The sequence below is a fragment of the Molossus molossus genome, unplaced genomic scaffold (genome assembly GCF_014108415.1).
Source record: "Molossus molossus isolate mMolMol1 unplaced genomic scaffold, mMolMol1.p scaffold_m16_p_20, whole genome shotgun sequence".
In the NCBI taxonomy this organism is placed as follows: domain Eukaryota; kingdom Metazoa; phylum Chordata; class Mammalia; order Chiroptera; family Molossidae; genus Molossus; species Molossus molossus.
In genome coordinates this window covers 20614849-20632269 of record NW_023425356.1, presented here as the reverse complement: position 1 = coordinate 20632269, position 17421 = coordinate 20614849, and the positions used below count along the sequence as shown (strand labels likewise).

The following is a 17421-nucleotide window of genomic DNA, read 5'->3' as shown; positions in this document are numbered from 1 at the left end:
CAGTTTCATCATCTCTAAAGTTGGTAATTTGTAATCAGTATAGTTTGTCTAATGAATATACCATGCAGGATACTTAATTCTTTTATCCAGTATTATGGTCATTTTGATTCTGGTAGGGTTAAAAACTACTTTTTGTTCCTGCTTTCTCAAGATATGTAATGTGCATCTATGTTTACTTGGAAACAGCAGTGAGTTTCTCTACCTGTGTTTGGAATCCAAGGAAATGTGACACTGAAGTTTTCCTTAATAAGTTATGTGCTGATTGATTATTCTAGGTTTCCCTGTCCTACCCAGTGGTTCTTTATATTGGGGATTCAGAGAAGGTCTTACTAAACCTTTCTTGTTCATTATGTTGAAATAGACTAATGCTTATAGAAACTACTCTGTTTTCCTTACCTTCCAAAAGAAATTGATCACATTTGAATTAAAGGATGATATTTGGTTGACAAAGGATCATATCCTTTCAGAAGTATATCTGTTGTTGTTAATTTTTAAAGACTGTCTTTCATAGAGGAAGGTATTTTAAACTGCTTTTAAAAAAATTAGTGATAGATCTAGAATTCTTTTTTGTTTGTTTTGTATTTGTCTTTATTTTTCTATTTCATCACAGTTTTTCTTTTATCTATTTATTTTTTACTTTATTTTTATTGTTGATACTATTACAGATGTCCCCACCGCACCTCCACCTTTGCCCACTTCCATCTAGTCCCTGCCCCCCACTTCCATCTGGCCACAACAAACAACAAGTGCTGGCAAGGATGTGGAGAAAAGGGAACCCTAATGCACTTTCACTGTTAATGGGAATGCAGACTGGTGCAGCCACTATGGAAAACAGTATGGAGTTTCCTCAAAAAATTAAAAATGGAGCCCTGGCCGATGTGATCTGTTAAGTCCCATCCTGTGCACCAAAAGGTCACTGGTTCTATTCCTGGTCAGGGCACTTACCCAGGTTTTGGGTTCCGGGCTTGGACGAGAGGCAACTGATCAATGTTTCGCTCTCCCGCTCCTTTTTTCTCTCTCTGAAATCAATAAAAACATATTTTAAAAAAAATAAAGTGCTAGTTTGTGACCTCTGTCTTGGGGTCTTTACAATTTTTTATTTTTATTAAAATTTTTTTTCTTATTTTTAGAGAGAGAGGAAGGGAGAGGGAGAGATAGAAACATCGATGAGAGAGAACATTGATTGGCCGCCTCCTGCATGCCCCCCACTGGGGATTTGGCCCACAACCTGGACATGTGTGCTGACTGGTGACCTCTTGGTGCATGGGTCAATGTTCAACCACTGAGCTACACCGGCCTGGTCTGATCAAGTTTTTAAAGACAAAAATTAAAAAACAAAAAAATCCTATCAAAACAAAATGAATGAATCACCCAGCTGGTATGGCTCAGTTGGTTGAGCATTGGCCCAGGGACCAGGAGGCCCCAATTTGATTCCCAGTCAGGGCATATGCTGGGGTTGCAGGCTCAATCCCTGGTGGGGTTGTGCAGGAGGCAGCCAATTGGTGTTTCTCTGCCATTGATGTTTCTCTCTCTCTCTCTCTCTCCTCCCTTTCTCTCTCACTAAAATCAATTCTTTAGCCTCTACCATGCGAGGAAACCCATTGTGCTTAGTATTTTTTTATTAAGTTGTGGTATGTTTAGTTTTCATGAGGTCAAACTGTGTAAGTACAATAGATTATTCCCAAAATTCACTTGAAATAGACTTGCTTTTTAAATGTCAATGTGTTTATTCTCCTTACCTTATTTTGCTGTCCTTGGAAGCAATATTATGTTCAAAAATTAATAAAAACAATTTATTTTTCAATATGCTTGAATTAAAAAAAACACATACTCTTACTTGGAAATTGCTTACATAATTAAATGCCACATTTTACTCTCAAGCATTGTTTCTGCTATTTCCCATAATAGAGAGCTTTGGCCTGCGGATCTAAGGGTCTCGGGTTCCATTCCCTGTTGAGGGCATGTACCTGAGTTGCAGGTTTAATCCTTGGCCCCAGTTGGGGTCATGTGGTAGGCAACCAATCGATGTGTCTTTCTCACATCGATCTTTCTCTCTCTCGCCCCCCCCCCTTCCACCCTGTCTAGGAAGCAATAGAAGAATATTTTTGGGTGAGGAAAAATTAAAATTAAAATTAAAAAAAAAAAAAGAAAAGAAAATGAAAGGGACCCATTAATTATGCCAGGATAATAGGTATAAACTAGGTGTGTCCTGGTAACCTGGAACACAGGTTTATAGCCTTATTAATTTTAATATAGGAAGCTATTTTAAAATTCTAAGACTGGAATTTTGTATTCTATCAGGAGGGAAATGAACAAGTTTTGTTTTGTTTTTTTTAATTTTTACCTGAGGACATTTTTCCATATTTTGTGCAGATAGAGTGGGAGGGAGAGAGAGGAAAAGAGAGAAACATCGACGTGAAAGGGACACATTGAGTGGCTGTCATCCACACAACCCAACCAGGGCCGGAGACAAACTGCAACCGAGGTACGAGGTACGTGCCCTTAGCGGGAACCGAACCCAGGTCTCTCTGGACCACAGGCTGACACTAACCGCTGAGCCAAACCAGCCAGGGCTGTTTTTAATTCTTGATGACCAGTGGTTACATTGGCCTTACAGATAATTATCAGATAACCAATGAACTTTTCTCCTGAATAGTTTGATTATAATTTTATATTTAGTTTTAAAATATCTTAAAGCATTATTATACTTTTTTTCTGACTGACAAATATGATTAATTTGTAAACTGATTGCCTTGGAATTAGAAGGTTTGAGGAATCTAATACTTCTTCCCAAGTAATAAAGCCTTGTTACGTCTGGCTGGAGGTATTAAAGTTAAAAGAGAGATGAGACTTAGTTGTACTTTTCCTGCCTCAGGCAGCATTTTTTGTCAATAGAACACCCAGCCAAGGGTAAAAAGTTTGAGCAATGGTAAGCAGCTTATTTGACAAGTTATTTATTCCTTTTTTTCTCTTTGGGAGGACTAAATGCTGATTGACACAGTTTGCAGTTTCATAACCCTGCCAGATCCATACTTTATTGTCATTAATACTCTCTTTTGCTCAGTGTTAAATTTCTTGAGGTAGATGCTTTAAAATATTGGTATAAATATTGACTTTGCTTTTGATACTTAAAGGCACCAAAGAATTTGTGAACTAGGGCTGGAAATCATTTAATTTGGTCTACATGTGGTTGACTTTTGTTGTTTCTTCTCATTTGCTAAAGATGAGGCTTAGACTAAGATGAGGTTTTTTGTTGTGCTCGCTTTGGCAGCACATATACTAAGATTGGAACGGTACAGAGAAGATTAGCATGGCCCCTGTGCAAGGATGACACGCAAATTCATGAAGTGTTCCATATTAAAAAGAAAAAAGGTAGGTTTTTTTGTTTTTATTTTTGGCTATAGTTTGAGTCAAGATACTTCACTTTTTTTTTTTTTTTTAATGTTTTTATTGATTTTTTTTTGAAGAGAGAGAGAGAGAAACATCCATTGGCTGCCTCCTGCATGGCCCCCACTGGGGATAAAGCCTGAAACCCAGGCACGTGCCCTGACCGGGAATCGAACTGGAACCTCTCATCTCAGTCCATGGCGTGACACTCAATCCGCTGAGCCACACTTGCTGGGCAAGACACTTTACTTTTTTACATTCTGTTTTCCTGGTAAAGGATAGTCTGTCAGAATTATTGTATTATATGACAGTGGTCTTAAGAAATCAAGAACAGCCTGGCCAGTGTGGCTCAGTGGTTGAGTGTCGACCCATGCACCAAGAGGTTGCTGGTTTGATTCCTGGTCAGGGCACATGCCCAGTGAGGGGTATGCAGGAGGTGGCCAATCAGTGTTCTCTCTCATCAATGTTTCTATCTCTCTCTCCCTCTCCCTTCCTCTCTCTAAAATCAATAAAGAAAAAAAAAAAATCAAGAACAGCCCTGGCCAGTTTGGCTCAGTGGTTAGAGCGTTGGCCTGCGGTCCAGAGAGACTTGGGTTCGGTTCCCGCTAAGGGCACGTACTTCGGTTGCAGTTTGTCCCCGGCCCTGGTTGGTCGTGCGGGTGGCAGCCACTCGATGTGTCCCTTCACGTCGATGTTTCTCTCTCTCTCTCTCCCTTCCTCTCTCTCCCTCCCACTCTATCTGTACAAAAAATGGAAAAATATCCTCGGGTGAGGATAAAAAAAAAAAAAATCAAGAACAGAAAGCAAACTCATTTTGAGACCCTATAATAACTTTGATGTAGTAATTTTCTGGTCAGTTGTATTTAGCAGTTGTTCAGGCTAGAAAATGGTTACATTAAATCATAACTGAAGAGAGGCCAGATATTTTTTGTGTTGTTTTTTTTTTGATTAGTGATAAGGGAAGGAAACAGGGATAAGTGGCAGTTAGTGAAATTATTTTGTGGATCTAGCTTCCTAAGTGAAAATAAAATACTATTTAACTGTTTAAAGCTATGGCATTCTTCTGATTTGAAGATTTCAGATCTTGGTTTGATTTTCATGGCAAAAATGGAATAACTCACTCCATCTTGTTTTAAATTGTTCACTAAGGAATCGTGAATTTTAGTGTTTGACAACAGAGGTAGATCCACTTTGAGATTCTTTTTTGAGATTTCATTCTTAATTTTAAAATACACTTAAAAATTTAATAGGCTTTCTTTTTTAGAGTAGTTTTAGGTTCACAGCAAAATTGAGCAGAAGGTACAGAGGTTTTTCCTATATACCTCCTGCCCCACTGCCCCATGCATTACCTCCCCCATTATAAACATCCCCTATCAGAGGGGTACATTTGTTACCATTGATGAACCTACATTGACACATCATTGTCATTCAGTCTGTAGTTTATTTTAGGGTTCATTCTTGGTGTTGTACATTTTGTGGGTTTGCACAAATTTCTAATGACATATGTAGTACACAAAGTAGTTTCACTGTCCTAAAAATTCCCAGTCTTCTGCTTATTTGGTCCTCTCTCCCCCAAGCCCTGGCAACCACTGATTTTTTTTTTTTTTAATTAATTAATTTATTTTTGTTACAGATGTTTCTCCTTTTCCCCCCACTGATTTCCCCCTCCCCCCCGCCCTGTCCCCAGCTTTGTTGTCCATGTCCATTCATGCACACATTCATATAAGTTCTGTGGTTTGTCTCTCCCCCACCACCCCCTCTTCTGGGGATTGTCAGTCTGTACCCCACTTCCACGTCTCTGGAACTACCCCATTCCTCAGACTGTTATGTTCATTATATTCCACAAATAAGTGAGATCATATGATACTTGTTTTTCTCTGTTTGGCTTGTTTTGCTTAGGATGACACTTTCCAGGTCCCTCCATGTTGTCTCAAAGGATAAGAGATCTTTCTTTGTTACGGCTGCATAGTACTCCATTGTGTATATTTATCACAGCTTTTTTATCCATTCGTCTACTGATGGACATTTGGGCTGTTTCCAGATCTTAGCTATTGTAAATAGTGCTGCTACAAACATGGGGGTACATATATTCTTTCTAATTGGTGTTTCAGGCTTCTTAGGGTATATTCCTAGAAGAACCACTGATCTTTTTACTGTTTCCCTAGTTTTGCTTCTTTCAGATTGTCATATAGTTGAAATCATAAAGTATGTAGCCTTTTCAAACTGTCATCTGTAACTTGGTAATACATTTACCTTTTCTTCATGTATTTTCATGGCTTGATGGCTCATTTCTTTCTGGTGTTGAATAATATTCCATGGTTTGGATCTACCAAAGTTCACTCACTCATTCACCTACTGCAGAACATCTTGATTGCTTATAAGTTTTGGCACTTGGAACAAAGCTACTATAAACATCTGTGTGTAGATTTGTGAGTGGATACGTTTTCAACTCTTTTGGGTAAATACCAAGGAGCACAATTGTTGGATCATGTGGCAAGAGTATGTTAATTTTGTAATAAACTGCCAAACTGTCTTTCATAGTGGCTGTAGCATTTTGCGTTCCCATCAGCAATGAATGAGAGTTCTTTTTAATCCATATCCTTGTCAGTGTTTGGTGGTATCAGGATTTGGCCATTCTTTGATATTTAGTGGTATAAATTTTATTTTTTAAATTATAAAAGTAATATAAATATGTTAGAGAAAATTTGGAGACCAAAGAAGAGGGAGAAAATCACCCATCATTTTATCACCCTAACATAACTACTTTTGGTATTTTGGCTATCTTTTATTTATGCATTTTTTATGAAGTTGAAATCATGCTTTTATATGCAACTTAAAATCTAATTTTTTAAATTAATAGACTTTATTTTCTAGAACAGTTTTAGATTTACAGAAAAATTGAACAGATAGTACAGAAAGTTCCCATTTATCCCTTTCCCACTCCCACTTTATACAGTTTCTCCTATTATGAATATCTTACATTAGTATGGTAGATTTGTTAAAATTAATGAACCAATGTTGATATATTATTATTAATTGAAGCCCTTAGTTTATTAGGATTTCCTTAGGTTAACCTAATGTCTGTGTGTTCCAGTTTCACATCTAGGATAATATTACATTTAGTTGTCATGTCTTTTTAGGCTCATCTTGGCTATAATAGCTTCTCAGTCTTTCCATATTTTGATGACCTTGACAGTTTTGAGGAATACTGGTCAGGTATATTATATGATGCCTGACTATTAGAATTTATCTGATTTTTTTTCATGATTGGACTGGGGTTTTGGGGTTTTTTTTTTTTTGGAGGAAGATCACAGAGGAACTGTTTTCATCAGTTCATATCAAGAGCACATACTCTCTTCATGATTTATGACTTATTATTGACCTTGATAATCTTGCTGAAGTAGTGTTTGTCAGGTTTCTCCACTGTCAAGTTATTCTCCTTTTCCCCTCCCCACTTCTCATACTGTACCCTTTGGATAGGAGTTACTATGTGTAGACACACTTAAGGAGTGGGTAATAGTTATGCTCCCCTCCTTTAGAGTGTAGTGTCTATATAATTATTTGTTTGTTTTATAAATTTTTATAAAGGCTATTTTTTTTATTAATTTGTTTTTGTTACAGATGTTTTTCTTTTTCCCCCATTGACACCCTCCTCCCCATCCCCCCCACCCTATCCCCAGCTTTGTTGTCTATGTCCATAGGTCATGCATACATGCATGCATGTAAGTTCTGTGGTTTATCTCCCCCAACCCCCCTTCCTTTGAGGCTTGTCAGTCTGTACCCCACCTCTATGTCTCTGGGTCAATTTTGTTCATCAGTTTTTTTAGTTCTATATGAATTGTTTTTGGAATTCTTCTGCATTGGAGAAGAATGTCTCTTCTGCCCATGTATTTATTTATTTATTTTTATTTTTTTACTTTATTATTATTTTTTTAATCCTCACCTGAGGATATTTTTCTGTTTTTCTTTAGATTGAGTGGGAGGGAGGAGAGAGAGAGAGAGAGAGAGAGAGAGAGAGAGAGACATTGATGTGAGAGGGACACATTGACTGGTTGCCTCCCGCACAACCCTGACCAGGGCCGGGGACTGACTGCAACCGAGGTACATGCCCTTGACTGGAATTGAACCCACGATTCATTGGTCTGCGGGCTGATGCTCTATCTGCTGAACCAAACCAGCCACGGCGCCCATGTGTTCACTTATTCAGTCATTTATCAGTATGGGCTCATGATATTTATTTTACACTTTGGGATACATAATCTGATACTACCACTTTATTTTGTTGCTCCATTTGTTTAGTTTTCGCCCTTGGTAGCTCTTGCAGTTAGCTTCTGTGCCCTTTTGCCGTATTCCCATCAATGTGTGTATTTGTTTGGTTTTGAGTAATTCCTTATTTTCTGGCACTGCAAAATGATCTAGGCTCATCTGTATATTTCCTACCCCAGTCCTGTAATGAGCCATTTCTCCAAAGTGCCCTGTTTCTTTTTATCAGAGATGGTATTAGAAACCAAAACCTGGGCGCTAGGTGTGGTCGTTGGTACTAGGGTATAGTTTCTTTCTGGCCCTCTCAGCTAACAGAGCAAAGAAATATATGTGTATATATTAACCCCCGTATATACAGGGTGGGGCAAAAGTAGGTCTACAGTTGTTCATATGGAAAATAATACAATAATTAATAAATAGTAAAACAAGAATAAATTCTGTTTCACATACAACTGTAAACCTACTTTTGCCCCACCCTATACATATATCTATAAATATTTCTATATGTAACCATCTGTATCTGTATTAAGTTAAACATGAGTTCTTACTGATGTTTGTATCTTTACTCCATTACCAATGGATCATTTTGACCCCCTCCCCTTGGTGATCTGTACATTTCCACACTAATAGTGAGAAACTTGGCTTCCCACATTCACTATTCATTTACCTAATTTTTCAATTCCAGTATACAGTTATTAACCTGTACCCCTGTGGGAAATAACTTTATTGACGAATACAGTACTTATATCCAGTCCCTTTAGTCTTTAGCCTTACAGAATTCATTCATTTCCAGTTACTTAGGTCTGTGTCTCGCCCCACTCCCAGCCCCGCTTCAGTGAGGTTGTTTGAAATACAGTTAGATTCTCTTATCACAGTCTGGGAATTCCCTCAATCTACTAACTGATTTTTAAAATTTTGCATACATTAAGGTTTACTCTTTGTGTTGTAAAGTTCTATAGGTTTTGACAAATGCATTATGTACCATTACAGTATCATACAGAATAATTTCACTGTGTCCCAAATCCCCTGTACTTCACTTATGCATCCTTCCATCCCTCTAAGCCCCTGGAACACATTGATCTTTGTGTTTTCTGAAGTGTTATATAATTGGAATGATACAGTATGTAACCTTTTCAGATTGGCTTCTTTCCCTTAGCAATATGTATTTAAGGTTTCCCCATGTGTTTTTGTGGCTTGATAGCTCATTTATTTTTATAGCTGAATAATATTCCATTGTCTGGATGTACCACAGTTTGTTTATCCATTCACATGTAAAAGACATCTTGGTTGCTTTCAATTTTTGGCAGTTCTGAATAAAGCTGGTATAAACATCTGTGTGTAGGTTTTTGTGTGAATATAAATTTTTAACTCTATAGGGTAAATACCTAGGAGTGTGATTATTGGATCTTATGGTAAGACAATGTTTCTTTTAGCTTTTTAAGAAACTGTCAAACTGCCTTCCAAAGTGGCTCTACTATTTTGTATTCCTACCAACACTGAATGAATTGCTTTTGCTCCGCATCATCACAGCATATTTGATATTAAGAGTTTAAAAAAAAATTTAACCATTCAAGTAGGTATGTATGTTATCTTGTTTTGATTTGCAATTCTTTAATAATAAATGATGTTTAATAACTTTTCATAGCTTATTTGCCATCCTCTATCTTCCTTGGTGAGGTGCGTGTTCAGATCTTTCGTCCATGTTTTAATTGGGTTGTTTTGTTTTCTTGTTGTTGAGTTTTAAGAGTTCTTTGTATATTTTGGATACAAGTCTTATCAGATATGTGTTTTCTGAGTATTTTTTCCCCAGTGTGTGGCTTGTTTTTTCATTCTCTTAACAGTGTCTTTCAGAGAGAGGAAGGAAGTTTTTAATTTTAATAAAATTTAATTTAGCAATTTTTCTTTCATGGATTATGTTTTTGTTGTTGTATCTGCAAATCTCATTGTTGTACCCAACATCACCTAGGTTTTCTCCCGTGTTATCTTTTAGATGTTGCATTTTTGTAATCTACTTTTTAACGTAACAGTGGCTGAAACGTATTTCTAGATTTTATTTTTCATATTTACCATTTTAAATGATTGCTTTTAAGTTAATCAGATTGTGTGTGCTGCAGTTTTCTTGACCATTTATCTCTTATTGTTGGCTTAAAAAAAAATTAAGAACAGACATTTGGAAATAACCTAATGATGATGACTGTGCCTACTTTTTCTGAGTTCAGGATTATTTTATTTGTTCTTTAAGATAGTTGTCTGCATACCACTATAAAGTTCTTGCCCTCATGGAGCTCACATTTTGATGATTTCCTTATGATAAATTCTTAGTAATGCCATTTGAGTTGAAAGAATATGAAAATTTTTATGACTTTAGATGCACATTACCAGTGAAATTGCTTTCCAAAAGGAAGGACTTTTCTTATTTATTTAGTCATCATCTCATTTGCTATATGTTATAAGTTAACATTAAAAGTAATTAAGATAAGTTGTGCTTTTTAAATTGTTAACCAGATTTGCTGTTGATTAGAAAAAGCTGGCCCTGGCCGGTTAGAGCATCGGCCTGTGGTCCCGAGAGACCCGGGCTCGGTTCTCGCTAAGGGCGCATACCTTTGTTGCAGTTTGTCCCCGGCCCTGGTTGGTCGTGCAGGTGGCAGCCACTCGATGTGTCCCTTTCACGTCGATGTTTCTCTCTCTCTCTCTCTCTCTCTCTCTCTCTCTCCCCCCTCCTCCCTCTCTCCCTCCCTCCCACTCAACCTGAACAAAAAATGGAAAAATGCCCTCAGATGAGGATTAAAAAAAGAAAAAAAGAAAAAGCTGTTTATTAGAGAGCCCTTTGGCCAATTCCTCTAGTTGCATTTTTCTTGTCCTATCAATAAATTAGGTGTTCTAAAATGTAAGATGCAAAATGTTATTTCCGAAACAAAATTCCAAAAAGTCTTTTTAATTTAAATTTTATATTTTCAATTATGGTTTGCACTTAGTGTTATTTTGTATTCATTTCAGGTGTACTGCATAGTGGTTAGACAGTCACATACTTTCCCAAGTGTTCCCCCCTGTATTTCCAGTACACACCTGGCACCATACTAGTTATTACAATATTATGGACTATATTCTCTATTCTGTACTTTACATCTTTGTGACTATTTTGTAACTACCAATTTGTATTTCTTAATCCCTTCACCTTTTTTTACCAGTCCATCCTCCCTTCCCTCTGGCAACCATCAGTCTTTTCACTGTCTCTGTGAGTCTATTTCGGTTTTGTTTGTTCATTTATTTTGTTCTTTAGATTCTAAATATAAGTGAAATCATATGGTATTTGTCTTTTTCTGTCTAACTTATTTCACTTCGCATAATACTTTTTAGGTCTATCCATGCTGTCGCAAATGGTAAGATTTCATTTTTTTTTAATGGTTGAGTAATATTCTATTGTATATATGTACCACAACTTTTTTTAATCTACTTGTCTATTGATGGGTACTTCGTTTGCTTCCATATCTTGGCAATTGTAAATAATGTTGCAGTGAACATAGGGGTGCATATAGTCTTTCAAATCTGTGTTTTGGGTTTCTTTGACTATATATATCCAGAAGTAGAATTGCTGCGTCATAAGGCAGTTCCCATTTATTTATTTTTGTTATTCCTCACCTAAGGATATTTTTCCATTGAATTTTAGATATAGTGGAACGGAAGGAGGGAGAGGGGAGAGAGAGACAGAGACAGAGAAACATTGATGTGAGAGAGACATCGATTGGTTGCCTCCTGCATGACCTTGACTAGGGCTGAGGATTGAACCTGCAATCCAGGCATGTGCCCTTTACAGGAATCGAACCTGCCACCCTTTGGTCAGCAGGCTGATGCTCTAACCACTGAGCCAAACTGGTCAGGACCCTTTTTAATTTTTTGAGGACTCTCCATACTGTTTTTCATAGTGACAGCACCAGTCTGCATTCCCACCACCAATGCACAAGGGTTCCCTTTTCTCCACATTCTCACCAACACTTGTTTGTTGATTTATTGATGATAACTTTTCTGACAAGTATGAAGTGTCTCATTGTGGTTTTAATTTGCATTTATCTGATGATTAGTGATGTTGAGCATCTTTATATATGTCTATTGGCCATCTGTATGTTCTCAAAAAGTTCTTGATATTTAGTTGTGCATAGTAGGACTTTTATGCAGACACATTCAAACTTTACTTCCTTTGACTATGTTTATTGCTTATGCATGTCTGAATCTCTTATCTCAAGTCTCAGGGCAAAGTACAGCATGATTGCTAAGACAATTAGTCAATAAAAATATTCTCTGATTTGATTGTTTGCCTAAGATAACAAGGCAGAGTTAGATGCACAGGAGCCCTGAGCCAGTCAGACAGTTTAACTGCAAAATTAGAAAGGGTATAACTTCACATTTCAGTAGAGTGGTCCTTGTCTTTATGGCCTAGTGTGTAGTGCAACTATACCCAACAACTGGGCAGTGAAACAGTGGTAAAAAGTCAAAGGAAGTGCCTCTCTTCCTTTGTGTCAGGGGTTGGTCTTTTTTTTTTAATCTTCAGCTGAGGATATTTTTCCATTGCTTTTTAGATAGACTGGAAGGGAGGGAGAGAGGGAGAGGGAGAGGGAGGGAGAGAGAGAGAGAGAGAGAGAAAGAGAAACATCCATGTGAGAGAGAGACATTGATTGATTGCCTCCCACACGGCCCTGGTCGGGGATCAAACCTGCAACCCAGGTATGTGCCCTTGACTGGGAAACAAACCCATGACCCTTCAGTCTGCAGGCCAACACGCTAATTGCTGAGCCCAACCGGCCAGGGTGGGGTTTGTCTTTTTTTCCTCCAGCTTGTGGGGGCTTCACCAAATATCCAAGATCATATGCTGTGGAGAAGGTAGGGGGTTTGTTTTAGAAGCTTTGTGTAATTGAAAAGATGTAACAATTATGTTAAGTTTAAAAAATTACCCATAGGCCTGGCTGGTGTGGCTCAGTAGTTGAGGGTAGACCCATGCACCAAGAGGTTGCCAGTTTGATTCCTGGTCAGGGCACATGGCCAGGTTGTGGGCCCAGTCCCCAGTGGGGGCATGCAGGAGGCGGCCAATCGATTTTCTCTCTCATCAGTGTTCTCTCTCATCAATGTTTCTCTCTCCCTTCCCCTCTTCCTAAAAGCAATAAAGAACAAAATTTTTTTTTAATAAAATAAAAATTACCCATAGTTCTAATCACTATAACTCAACTATTTTCATATTGTACCTTTTTTTTTTCTTTAATCCTCACCAGAGGATATTTTTCCATTTTTGTTCAGATAGAGTGGGAGGGAAAGAGAGGAAGAGAGAGAGAGAGAGAAACATCGACGTGAAAGGGACACATCGAGTGGCTGCCTCCCACACAACCCCAACCCGGGCCGGGGACAAAATGCAACCGAAGTACCTGCCCTTAGCAGGAACCAAACCAGGGTCTCTCTAGATCGTGGACCGACGCTCTAATTGCTGAGCCAAACTGGCCAGGGCATACTGTACCTTTTATATAGGCAAATATTTTATGTGTTCATAATCACAATGTTCATATGTATATATGTGTATATATATGTATATTTTATCCTCACCCAAGGATTTATTTGCTGATTTTTTTTTTCTTCCATTCTCACCCAAGGACATTTTTTGCATTTATCTACAGATAGAGTGGGAGGGAGAGAGGGGGGAAGAGAGAGAAACATCCATGTGAGAGAGACACATCGACTGGCTGCCATCCACACAACCCCAACTGGGGAGGAGACAAAGTGCCACTGAGGTACGTGCCCTCAGTGGGAACCAAACCCGGGACTCTGGTCCGTGGGCTGACACTCCAACTGCTGAGCCAAACCGGCCAGGGCTGATATATATATATATATTTTTTTAGAGAGAGAGAGAGAGAGAGAGAGAGAGGGGAAGGGAGAGAGGGAGAGAGAAACTTCTATCAGTTGCCTCCTGTATGGGCCTGACCGGAGATTGGACCCACCACCTAGGTATGTGCTGTGACTGGGAATCGAATCCACTACCTTTTGGTGTATGGGACAACACTCCAACCAACTGAGCCACCCAGCCAGGGCAATATTTTTGTATTTTAGATGTACAAATCTTTAAAACAGTTTATAGTCTTTGTTTTTTGTATTTAACACAATTTAAGAACTTTTTCATGTTTGCAAGTAGTCTTCGTAAATATGTTTAAAGAATTGTATAGTTCTGCCTGACCGGTGTGGCTCAGTGGTTGACCCATGCACCAATAGGTCGTTGGTTTGATTCCCAGTTAGGGCACATGCCCAGATTGTTGGCCAAAACCCCAGTGGGGGGTATGCAGGAGGTGGCCAGTCGGTGTTTTCTCATCAATGTTCCTCTCTCTCTCCCTCTCCCTTCCTCTCTCTCTCTCAAATCAATAAAGAAAAAAAAAATTATATAGTTCATTTGCTTGATGTACTTCAATACCTTTAAAGGTTTTTCTAATGTTATATATTTGGCTGAACAAATTCTTTTTAAATACTCTGTCAAGAAAATTTTTTACAGATTTGAATGTATAAAAATCTAACAGGAGCTCAGCTGGTGTGCTCAGTTGTTTAGCATCGACCCATGCACCAAGCAGTTGCTGGTTCGATTCCTGGTCAGGGCACATGCCCAGGTTGTGGGCCTGAAATCCAATGCAGGGCGTGCAAGAGCAGCCAGTCCATGTTCTCTCTCATTGATGTTTCTATCCCTCTCCTTTTCCCTTCCTCTCTTTTTCAAAATAAATCAATAAAGAAAAAATATTAAAAAAAAAAAAAAACTAACAGGAATCTAGAATTTCTAAAAAAAAAAGTCTAAATTGTATTTGTAATGTAATATAATGGTATTAATCCAGTGTTTAGTGAATTTGACTTTTATTTTTTATTATTATTTTTTTATCCTCACCCGAGGACATTTTCCACTTTTTTGTTCAGATAGAGTGGGAAGGAGAGAGAGGAAGAGAGAGAGAGAGAAACATCGACGTGAAAGGGACACATCGAGTGGCTGCCACCTGCACAACCAACCAGGGCCAGGGACAAACTGCAACCAAGGTACGCGCCCTTAGCAGGAACTGAATCCGCGTCTCTCTGGACTGCAGGCCAATGCTCTAACCTCTGAGCCAAACTGGCCAGGACTATTTTTTATTTATTTTTATTTTTATCCTTACCTGAGGACATTTTTGCATTTATCTTCAGATAGCATGGGAGGGAAAGAGTGAGGAAGAGAGAGAGAAACATCGATGTGAGAGAGACACATCAAGTGGCTGCCACCCACATGACCCCAACCGGGGCCGGGGACAAACTGCAACCGAGGTATGTGCCCTTAGTGGGAACCGAACCAGGGACTCTCTGGTCCGCAGGCCTGTAACCGCTGAGCCAAACTGGCCAGGGCTAGTTATTTTGACTTGTCTCTCACATTATAGCTTTAATAAACTTGAGAGAGGTACTTTTGCTCTCTGGCTTGACTTTATACTCATTTGTTGCTAAGATTCTTAACTACACTAGGCTTGAAATTTGTGTCCTGTTTATGGGAGATTAGGACAAAAAGCCAAAGCAGTAATAGGGGTATAAATGAGCTCTGGCTTAATTTTCTCTTCATTACTCCATGAAATAAACTTGTAAGACTTGGAAGTATTAAAGGTTTATATTATTTTTCACAAAGATATGGGAGGTGAAGGAAAAAGGATGTGTTTTTATCAATTGTTTTAACAATTTCATACTGCAGGTATATATAGGGGTCTGCTAGGACCTTCATAACAACATTGTTCATAAAAGCAAAACAATGAAGAGTAATCTAAAAGTAGAATAGAGGTTATGTTTCATGGGGATGGACTACTAGTTCATATTTATAAATGAGGATATTATGTAATGTTTATTTTTAAATCAACTTCATTGAGGCTTAATTTAAGTACAGTCAAATGCACACATTTTAAGTGTAGAGTTTTGAGTTTTGATAAAAGTAGAGACCCCTTTAACCACCACCCCAAAGAAGATATAGAACACTTCTATCACTTCAAAAAGTTTCCTTGTGTTTTTTCTTTGCATTCAATACTCATTCCATCCATCCTCACCTCCATCCTCCCCCATTCCCTAAAGACAACCACTGATGTGATTTCTATCACTATAGTTTTGCCTGTTCTGGAGCTTCAAATAAATGGAATCAAGTCAATCAGATTTTTTTTCTGTCCCACTTCTTTTGCTCATATAGTAAATGTATGTTTAACATTTTAAGAAACTGCCAGGTTGTTTTTACTTTATGCTCCCATCAGCAATGTATGAGAATTCCATTTCTTCCACACCCTTAGCAATACTTGGCTTTGTCACTCTTTTTTTATTTGGGCTATTCTTGTGGACATGTAGCCATTGTGTTTTAATCTACAAAATTGAAAAGTATATCTTATTGTTTGCAGTTATGGGATTCATTGGCTATATTTTACAGACTGCCTCTGAGGGACTAACTACCCTTTAGTTAATTTCTTGAATATCACAGGGGTTCAAAATAATATTTTGCTTACCACTTAGCATGGCTCCTTCTTGTGTTACATATAATGATCGGCTCTGTCATATTTCCATCTATATCTTGTTTCATTATATATAACTTTCTGTACAAGCACTACATAAAAACAAATCTTGACTATTTAGAACTTTTTTTTTTGTTTCTGAGAGTGTGTATATTAACTGCAATTGCCTCAGCTGGGTCACTTTAGTTGAATAAAAGTCTTACTTAAAGCCACTCCCATTAGCTAGCTGAAGGCTTTTCCGATGGGGCCCAATTTTGGTCTTATGTAAAAAATGAGGAGAATTTTGCCCTGGCCAGGTGGCTCGGTTGGAGCATTGTCCTGTACACCAAAAAAAAAAAAAAAAAATTGTGAGTTTGATTCCCAGTCAGGGTGTGTGTGTGAGAAAGCCACTCAGTGTTTCTCACATCAATGTTTCTCTCCCTCTCCCTCCCTCTCTCACTTCCTCTTTCCCTCCCTCTCCCTCTCCTTCCTTGTCTCCCTCCCTCCCTCCCGCTCTCTCCCTCCCTCCTTTCCTCTTCCTAAAATCAATAAAAAACATATCCTCAGAAATTTATTTAAATTGTCAAGTGTACTTTTATAGTGCTAAAGACACAGAGTAAATTGAGTATCATCTCATCTAGTTGCCTAAGAAAATAACATTTTGTTGGAGTTTTTTGGTAGCCTTCTCCCCCACCCCACATTTTGTTTTGAAAAGCTTCAAAAACAGGAAACTTGAAGGAATTGCGCAGTGAATATTTGCATACCTGTCACGTATTTTAGAATTAACATTTTGCTATATTTGTTTAATAGCATATCTGTTGAAAATTTTTTGATAGTATGTTTAAGCTATTGCCTTTCTTTGTTGAAGAAACATAGATGGGTAGATGCTACTGGGCAGTAGTTACTTTGTGTGGTATAGGACTTAGTGGTTCTCTGATGCAGTGGTCATATGAAGGTGACTGTCTTGTGATCATTGGTTGAGAGTTCAGTGATATATTTTCTTTCTTTCTTTATCCTCACCTGAGGACATTTTTGCATTTATCTTCAGATAGAGCTGGAGGGAGAAAGGGAGGAAGAGAGAGAGAGAAACGTCCATGTGAGAGAGACACATTGAGTGGTTGCCACCCACACGACCCCAACCAGGGCCAAGGACAAACTGCAAATGAGGTATGTGCCCTTAGTGGGAACCAAACTCGGGCCTCTCTGGTCCGCAGGCCAACACTCTAACCACTGAACAAACTGGCCAGGGCTCAGTGATGTATTTTCAAATGAATTT

At 38.3% G+C, this 17421-nt stretch overlaps 1 protein-coding gene and 1 non-coding gene across 2 annotated transcripts in view; both read left to right on the top strand.

The window, feature by feature from the left end:
* SNX27 (sorting nexin 27) overlaps positions 1-17421 on the top strand; it is an 88044-nt gene that overhangs the window by 10245 nt on the left and 60378 nt on the right. The gene's annotated exons all lie outside the window — the stretch shown is intronic.
* LOC118638096 lies at positions 3256-3362 on the top strand. Its single transcript, XR_004961053.1, has one exon. It is a non-coding gene; the product is annotated as a U6 spliceosomal RNA (small nuclear RNA).